Source organism: Rhipicephalus microplus, chromosome 5, assembly GCF_043290135.1.
Source record: "Rhipicephalus microplus isolate Deutch F79 chromosome 5, USDA_Rmic, whole genome shotgun sequence".
NCBI classification, from domain to species: Eukaryota; Metazoa; Arthropoda; class Arachnida; order Ixodida; family Ixodidae; genus Rhipicephalus; species Rhipicephalus microplus.
The window spans coordinates 77,181,027-77,190,058 of record NC_134704.1 but is presented as its reverse complement, the minus strand read 5'-3'; the positions used below and the strand labels follow the sequence as shown (position 1 = coordinate 77,190,058).

General features: G+C 45.0%; 2 long non-coding RNA genes across 2 annotated transcripts; both read left to right on the top strand.

Moving 5' to 3' along the window:
• The first annotated feature begins 1,628 nt into the window (after positions 1–1,628).
• On the top strand, positions 1,629–3,026 carry LOC142817300 (uncharacterized). Its single transcript, XR_012895159.1, has 3 exons — positions 1,629–1,705; positions 2,606–2,735; positions 2,865–3,026. It is a non-coding gene; the product is annotated as an uncharacterized LOC142817300 (long non-coding RNA).
• A 414-nt stretch (positions 3,027–3,440) lies between these two features.
• On the top strand, positions 3,441–4,002 carry LOC142817299 (uncharacterized). Its single transcript, XR_012895158.1, has 3 exons — positions 3,441–3,688; positions 3,750–3,854; positions 3,910–4,002. It is a non-coding gene; the product is annotated as an uncharacterized LOC142817299 (long non-coding RNA).
• The last annotated feature ends 5,030 nt before the right edge of the window (positions 4,003–9,032 follow it).

The following is a 9,032-nucleotide window of genomic DNA, read 5'->3' as shown; positions in this document are numbered from 1 at the left end:
TGGCCGGCCAGGAGGGAAGACACAACGTGGGTTGCGTTTACCTCTTACTGGGTAGCACGTCGCGAGTAGATGACCTCAGTCCAAGTTCGGCGTATAATGAGTCACAGTCTTCTGGCTGTGACACCGCTTTCTTTGGTTGCGTTCCCACCGCTAACTACTACAGCTACCACGGGCATTTATGGCCTAGAGGCATGTTTAATAATAAATCAGTACTTAATCACGGATGCTGATTGTCTTAATGAACGTGCATCACTAAGCGTCAACGTGAATTCATTCACAAAATACAGTGTTTTAGCTGTCGAACACCAACAAACATTGTATAGGCTATCTTATATAAATGTATAGTAATCATTAAGTCACTTATGAAAGGAGACGTTTCAAGTTCGTGTTTCACCGATTTCTATGACTTTTTTTGTCAGCTTGTCGGTGCATCATTTTAACAACGTTGTCTCAACGGGAACAGTGTTTTTTTTTTTTGAAAGTTAAGCATTACGGCAAAAAAAAGAAAAGCCGACTACGTGTTCCAAGGAACACTAAACTAGTTAGAGCAGATAAATGAATTAATAAATGAATAAACTTTATTTAAAGTCTGGCAGTTTTACCGGGTGAGGTGGGGGAAGAGGAGATTAACCCCTGTCCCTTCTCACTTTCCGTCGATTATGATGGCGGTGCCTCAGGTGACTGCTCGAAGTCCTTGCAACCTGGTGGCATCTTCAGCTTGCCGGACGGCCCAAAGCTGGTCGGCCAGCTCGTCGCTGGTACTCACCAGAATGCAAAGAGCTGATGAGACTTCAAATTTTGAGTCATCTTAGGTGGATGCTAGAGAGATCCTGTGAGTTTGGGTACCAAGCTGTCTCTAAGTGCGTCCTGTTTGCGACTTGTCAACTCTCAATTTCCGTGAGAGTACATTTTAGACGTGGCACTTACCTATTTTTCTTAGACCTTCATTGATATTCTACTCGTTAAGCACTACCTCAATCATCGTACAATCATTAGGCATGGACTGGAACATAGCAACAAGGTTTGCCTACTTGTACCAATTCCTTACTGAGAGGTTATATGGAAAGGGAAATGAAGATAAAGGCGCAACTACCTCTCTCATGCCTAGTTCACACTGAAACATCCGCTTTCTACAGCGACCGAAATTCCCCTGCCGCCGAAACGCAGCGTTGTTCGCACAGGACGCGCCCCGCACCGCCGAATATGCCATCTACTACGAGGTGAACGCGGGATGGATGCGCTGTCACCCGGTTCTTGTCGCGGCTTGCAAACGCTACTACGCTATCCGGTGGTGTATACTTCGACGATTATCATACGAAAGAAGCAAGAAAAGACAGTACTGCCATAGAGAAAGGAAAAGACAAGAGAGGACACTCCGCGAAACCTGGCCTCAGGAAGTGCGTCACGTCTACGTAACGAACTAGTGCTCTCACCAAACATCAGAGGACGCAAGCGCAAAAAAAAAACAGTTATAATCATTGCAACAGAATTGTTTTTACAAAATAATAATTATACGCCCAAATTTGGTATGTTTTTTATACATAAAAACAATTCATCAACACACCTTACGCGATTATTTTTCTTCAGCCGTACTGTCATAAACACCACCCACCCAGCGACAAGCCCATGCATGACTGACAGCGGGAAGCTTTCGTCGCTTTCGTCAACGCCGGCTGCGTCGGCGTTTTCGTGCGTGAGATAACAGGTGAGGCACGTTTTCAAGCGAAGCTTGTTGAATGACATGTTGTTGGGCTTGTTGGGTCATTTTTTCAGGAAAAGGTAACACCTGTGCGAATAAGACACTATATGCAACAATCATAAAAAGATGCACACACACACGTTGCGCTTCGTGTGTGCGAGTTTGTTTCTTACGTGGCGTCTCATTCACGCAGTTGTAACCTTTTTCTGAAGCTTGTAAGGACGGGGAGGTTCGCTAAAAAGAAAGTTTTTGGCTCTATGCGGCGGCTAGACGGGAACTATGTGCAACGTATGCAGTATAGCAAAGGCGACGCGTGCTGCGTATGCCACGGACGCGAGCGTCTGTGCGCTGAGCATAGCTGGGCAGCTAGGTCATAGGCTCGGTGGCTCGGTGCAAAATATTAAGAAGCGTTCGCTGGGCCTCGCAAGCTTCACAACGCGTTTCCCGAAGGCTCGGAACACGAATAATTCTTGGTGTGCCAGAGGTACATCTGGACTAGCCAAGTGGCCATCATCTTCGTTTCTTCGCTAGCCTTGTGCCACTAGTGCAAGCTGCCCACAATTTTTTTTGACGTTTCCAATATAATTTTACCGCACAAATTTCAACTACGATTTTTCTTCCCAATTTACTGCTGATACGGCGTACGCGCGAAGGTGTTCTAAAGTTCCCAGGCCGCATACCATTGCATTACAAGGGATAGCGGCCTGGAAACTTCTGAAGATCTTTGTACGTGGTCTTGACGTATACCTTTGCAAGTCAGAGTTTTATGGGTCAGAGATGTATCACTGGTTTTGTATTGTGCATCGATTAGCTAAGCATTCAAAGGGGGTTTGTTGGTACACTTATGACGTGCACATATCTTTTTCGTAATTTGACAGCGAAGCATCCGCTTACTAACATTTTCAGACCGCGCTGACGCCATGCCGTCCGGCGGTCCAAGCTACGGCAGCTACTGCTGTGTATCGTGGTGCTTCAACAATGGCAGAACCCACAAGAAGCCTGGGACGAGTTTCTTCCGCATACCACGGGACGGCAGGTGTGTTAAAGCTTTTGTATGGTTTGCACGTCTTTAGGCTTACTGTTTGTACTTGCTCAGTGAGGGTAACAATAAAAAATCACTATTCAAGCACTTCCCCTTTCAGCTGATAGTTCATTGCCAATGCAGGATGAAAGCATGGATGCAGTATGCTGGACGCGATGATCTCCTTAGTAAGCTGGCCAGCCTATTGTACGCAACGTACAGGGTTTGTAGCGACCATTTTACTGCTCAAAGTTTCATGGACCCTGGGCACACAAGGCTTACAAGAATGGCTGTTCCCAGTGTGCAACCAGCTCCACCATGTAAGTGATTGACTGAAACTTAAATATGTGCAATAGCAGCCACTTGTATTGAATCAGTGGCAACAGTTAACCGTGAAGATCTTTGTAGCCGATGGAGAAGCCTCACTATAGAAGTAACACATGGAAAGTCTTAAATTTTGTGAATTGTGGGCTATTACCTTCCCAACAGCAGCTTTACATTTCTGTCGTTTTTTTATGCTCTTGATCTGCGCAACTTGTTTTAAAAGACTTTAAAGGGCTATTTCACGTTATCTTCAAGCCTGAGTGCACATGTACGTATACCTTTCATCAGTGAAAGCTGCCACTGTTGATAATTGCAAAAATCACAAATTACTTGTTTCCTAGTTGGTGCCTTCTCTTTTCTTCCACGTTCGACCAATTTATGCGTTTGAAAGAGCTGTTTAAGTTTCCCCATGGTACAAGCTTTGTAACTTGTACCAACTGCACATATATGCAGGTTCTCTGAGCGTCGCTTCAAGTAGTGACTGTGACATGGCTGCAGAAGCTGCACTGCAAGGTGCGGATGAGCTTCAGTTTGTGTTATTTTAAGCCTCTTACTGATACATTGTCGTAATTTCATTTCTTCAGGACCTGCGGTAGAAACTTCAAAAAGCGGCTCCCACACATTGAGGTGCCCCGATGAACAGGGTGCATTCAGTGTCGCGATTTCTTTTTTTACCGAAATTGACTGTTGACCAAACCTCTGCAGGTGGCAGCTCCCTTGTAGCTGGTGAAAGAATTTCCGCTGACTTCGTCTTGCCGGAGAAAACCTTAACCAGTCATTCAGCTGTCACAAAAGGAACTTGTGTGACCGGTAAGTTGTATGTTCACTTCAACACCAGAGTGGATTGATATAGAGACTTCCGCAGGCCGCTCGCAAGATTGTTCCGACAGCACTGTCCGAGGCACTGAACAAGCTTCACAAAACCCTCCAGAAGACGTCTCCGCCAACAGCTCCACGCCTGAGTGGCGTAGAGAAAATGGTGACTATGCTTTTATTGCAGCTGTTTTTAATGTGCTATTTTATGTTTAGGACATTCTGAGGAAACTATCCTCTAAAGGACACTACGTGTGCACTTACAAAATGTAAGTGTGGGCTCTCAGTGATTTTTATTTTTTTGTGCATTGTCAACATTGTGAATGGTTTGTTTTTAGGTAGTGGAATCGAAAACTTTGCACCACAGAAAGTTGTGCACCTTCGGTCTGAAAGAGCGAGGAAAGTGCTCGTATGGGATTAGTTGTTCTTCGCTTTTACATCCATTTTTTTGGTTATTGCAGTGCGTTTCTGTGTGCCAGCAACAATGTCTCCATCAATGAAGTACAAGCAAACCATGAAACATCTGCGAGCCAAAGTTGCAGAACAGCGGAAAACTATCAAATGACTGCGGAGACAGCCTCACCAAGCACCGTCATCGACTTCAAAAGCCCTTGAAGTTATCCGACCGCACGTCACCGAGGAGGTTTTTAAACTTCTTTCTGCACATGTTCGCTTGAGGCCCAAACGCAAGGGCAAGCGGTTTCCCGTGTGGTTCAAGAACTTTGCTCTTCACTTAAATTTCCGAGGTCCGCGAGCATACCGATTTCTGGCTCCATATTTTTCTTTGCCCTCCCGGCGTTCATTAAGGAGGTGGCTAGGTAATGTAAAGATGACTCCAAGCATAATTCCAGGAATCCTTTCCTCCATTGCAACAAATACTCAAGCTTGGAATGAACGGGACCAAGTGTGCGCTTTAGTTTTCGACGAAATAGCACTCAAAAAGAATTTGTAGTATGATGCTGCAAGAGACGTTGTCCAGGGCTTTACAGATGATGGCACTCATCGCACTTCAACCATCGCTGATCGAGCACTGGTTCTTCTTGTTGGCGTTTCGAGAAAGTGGGTTCAACCGGTTGCTTTTACTATTGGGCACACATCAACACCATCATCTGTTATGCATAACTTGCTGGTGTCTCTCATTTTGGAGCTTAGGAGCATTAATATTGCAGTGAAAGCAGTCATTTGTGACCAGGGCAGTTCAAATGTAAGTCTCGCTAACCAACTAAGAGTGACTGTAGCAAAGCCTTTTTTCGAAGTTAATGGTGAGCGGGTATATTACATTTTTGATCTTCCGCATTTAATTAAAACAACGCGTAATAATGTCCAAGCACACAAGTTATACATTGGGGATGACATAGTTAACTGGTCGCACATTGTAAGCCTTTACCAATCCTCACATGAGTTGCGGTTGCGATTGGCTCCAAAGTTGACTGAACGGCACGTTGATCAGAAACCTTTTTCTAATATGAAGGTCAGCAGAGCAACTCAGGTCCTCAGTGCATCAGTTTCGATTGCTATCACGGCATTGGTGTATGCGAAGGTGCTGCCTGCCTCGGCCATCACTACAGCTCAATTTTGTGATCGTATGGACAGGATTTTCGATGCCTTGAACAGCTCGAGTAAAAAAAGAACTTCGCAAAAGCTGCGGCATGCAATCATGAAAAATGATTCAGAGCTGATTGACTTCTTCCGAGGCCAGCTTCCCTGGATTGCATCATGGCAGTTTGTTGGCAGACGTCAACCACAAACCATCGTAGGTTGGCAAATTACAATTCAGGCAATTTGTCAACTATGGGACGACCTCTCCAAAAATTACAATTTTGAATACCTGTTAACACGCAGGCTTCAACAGGATCCTCTGGAGAACATATCTGGCCACATTAGGCAAAAACAGGGTTGCAACACCAACCTCTAATGTAGCACAATTTATTTGTGGCCTGAAGCACATCTGTATAAGAAAACTCTTCAAGCTGTCAGAATACGGAAATGTCGAGGATGATGAATGTGACCTCCTCCAGGAGCAGCTCTCGCCATTTTCCCTCACCAGTGCGTCTCTTGTGGATAATGAGGAGTGTGCACAGCCACAGCTTGACGACTTTCCCGCTCTAGACGATCTCTCTGAACTTGCGACAAACGTTCACTCCCATATTATCGATGACTCCGCTGCATATTATGTAGCTGGTTTTCTCATCAAACACTTCCTTCGGAATGCATGTGACGGTTGCAGTTGCCCACAGCTACTGAAAGACGACAGTGAGACGCTTAAGGGTACCCACCAGTATTTCACAATGCTCAAAGCATACCACGTCCCCAGCAAACTTTTTGGGAATCTCACTGTGCCATCAGAAGCAGCTTTTGCATACGTACAACAACTTGAATTTCACTTTCTTGCCATAATTGAGGCCACTGCACATCACCTGAAAGTGTGCGATGTTTTGTATCACCATCTGTCAAGTGTTGGCGATTTTCATTTCTGCTCTACTGGGTGGGTGTCGCGCGAAGTTTCTGAAAATGTTTTGCCGGGTTCGTTTATGTTGGCATGTGCGTTTTGTGAACCGAAACTTGGATAGGGTTAGGTTCCAGTCTTCAATCTCAGGCATACAGCTTGACAAGTTCAAAGGTTAGCAATTAGCGGCGGGTTTACACTAAAGTATTCGAGTTGAGCCGAATCCTGCAATAGCTTTGTTATGTTATTACTTCGTTACAGCAGACTTCATTATGGTCTTATATGCTTATATTCAGCTCAACTGGACTAGCCACTCCTTCGTTGCATACATTTTTTAGTTTACCCGCTATGAGGAGTAGGAACACTGTGTATTCGCTCGAAGTGATTTGCATAACCTTAAAAAGAATGTTGGGTATCCTGTCTGTAATTTTGTAGCAAATGCGGGCGAACTGTACACTTTACTGTGGCTCGCTTGGTCACTGTGTATGCTTTATCTCTCCTGCTCAAGTAATATATCGATAACAAAACCGCTTGTTGAAATGTCTTCGAGCGGGTAAGGAACACAGTATGAAGTGGGCACGGTTCACGTTGTCACGCTTTTCGTATTTTAGCTTCTCATCAAGCTCCTCATCTCGCCCATCAAAATTTTCAAAAGAATACTCAAACTTGTAGCGTTTGATGGGGCTGCGGATGCTGCCATTTTATTTTTATATAGCTTTTGAGTGATAACGGTCGATGTAGAGCCTTTGTGAAAAATAATGAGCCAAAGTGGTTTCCTTCTGCTATTTATTAGCCCCTGTATTACCGCTCTCGTAGCACCAATTAAGGACCACAATTCTGGATAAGTGATGACTACAATCTATTTTAGCTCGCAAGCGTCACAGAAACACCCAGACGCAAATCACTTGGGATCTTAAGTTTTTGATGAAGGCGACGCATAACAAAAGCCACAAAACCTGCCAGTGTTGTAGCATAAAGTTTGTCTTTCACGTAGTGAGCAAGCTGCAAAGCCCTACCTTTCTGAGGACAAGCAGGCATCGAGTCTGCTTTTTTTCATTTTGGACTAGCTGTTCTTAAGCACAGCCAGCACACTGCACCTTTGCCTTTCTGCTATATTGTGTCGTGTGGTTTCTGTGTGCTCTTTTTTATATGCATTATTTTGGTTAACCCCAGGCGTGATTCGCGACTTCATTGCTGTGTATATGTCACTTCTTCCTTCTTCATCAGCATTGTGCGCTGTGTTTTTGCCATAGATCCTTACTTACCCACTGGCCCGGTGTGTCATAGTTCACCAGCTTCTCGGCTTCTGCCAACTATAGCGATGTGTGCGTTGTCTGTGTTCTCGCTGTATTTGTTACAATTTATTTGTAAGGCGAGATGCATTTGTTGTCTACCTTTGTCATATTGTGCTTTTTATATTCTCAGACTCTAGCTTGCCTTTGAATAAAACATTAAGGATACTCTGTCTCTTTGACTGATATATACATTGATCACTCGTTCCAAAAGAAAAACACAAGCGCGATGAATAAAACCGTAGTGAATTATTATTACCTGCATCTCTTTTTATTATAACTTAATCGAAATAAAAAGTACGTCACGACCGATTCTCATGAACCACTGAACAAAACAAACAGGGAATCGCTAAATCAAAACAACCTACAAAAACTATCCATTTGGGCGATGAATAATGGTCTGAAATCATGAACTTTCGTCATAGCCAAACGTAGGTTATGCAAAGTAATTCAAAATTTGCGCCAGTGAAACCGAAACAGGAAGGGCACGCCACTTGCTCTCACCAACCACTAGGTGTGCTAGGGTCGATTGGGCCGCTGGGGTCTACGGGAGTGTCCACTCTTAACCTTTATTTCTCTATGGTACTGCTTACTTTGCTGGCAAGTGGCTGTCTTGTAATGCACGAAGAGCAGAAAAACTACCGACGCCAGTGGCGTTGGTGGGTTCGTTTTGCTCTGCAAGACCGCAACAAGCTCGGTCACGCCAACGGCAAGCTCGGTCACCTCTTTCACGAAATACGGAGGCGAAGTAGGCACAGAGTAGGTTAAACTCCCGTTGGTTTCAACATTCAGTTACGTGCACTGCGGCATAACAAGTGAGTAGGGCTTGTCCGCCATTTTTCAAAATTCCTTGACTAGCGCTCCTATTAGTCCGCGGTGACCGATTCGGCGGCAGACGCCGCAAAAATCGGTCCGAGAGCGATCGGCGCGGAGAGGGCCCTTTCGGCGGATCTCGCCGCCGCCGAACCGGATTCGGAGCACTTTCGGCGGCCGGATTGCTCAGTGTGAACGCGGCATCAAGGAGGTCACACTCATTTTCTCAGGTAGTTAGATTCTTCGACATCAATATTCCAACTTGGAAGGCGCCGATACGCTGCAATCGCACGGGAAAACAAATTGCAAACATTCGGAAAGCATAGCTCAGAATCAAGGAACTTGGATCTACAGTAGCAATCATCGCATAGGATGGAGCGCTCATTGTATTTGGAGTCATCCTATTTCAGTGTTGTTGGCATTTATTCATACTCTTTTTCACCTGAGCACCCCCGCAGATGACATTATGAGCAAAAGAGTAACAGGTTTACCGAATGCACGTTGTTCGTCTGAAACGAAACGGAAACATAGCGCGCAACGCAAGCAGTGCAATGCTAGCAGAAAGCAAAGACGATAGTATGTCGACCGTGTTCACCATCATGCGGGTTAAGCCAGACGCTCAGA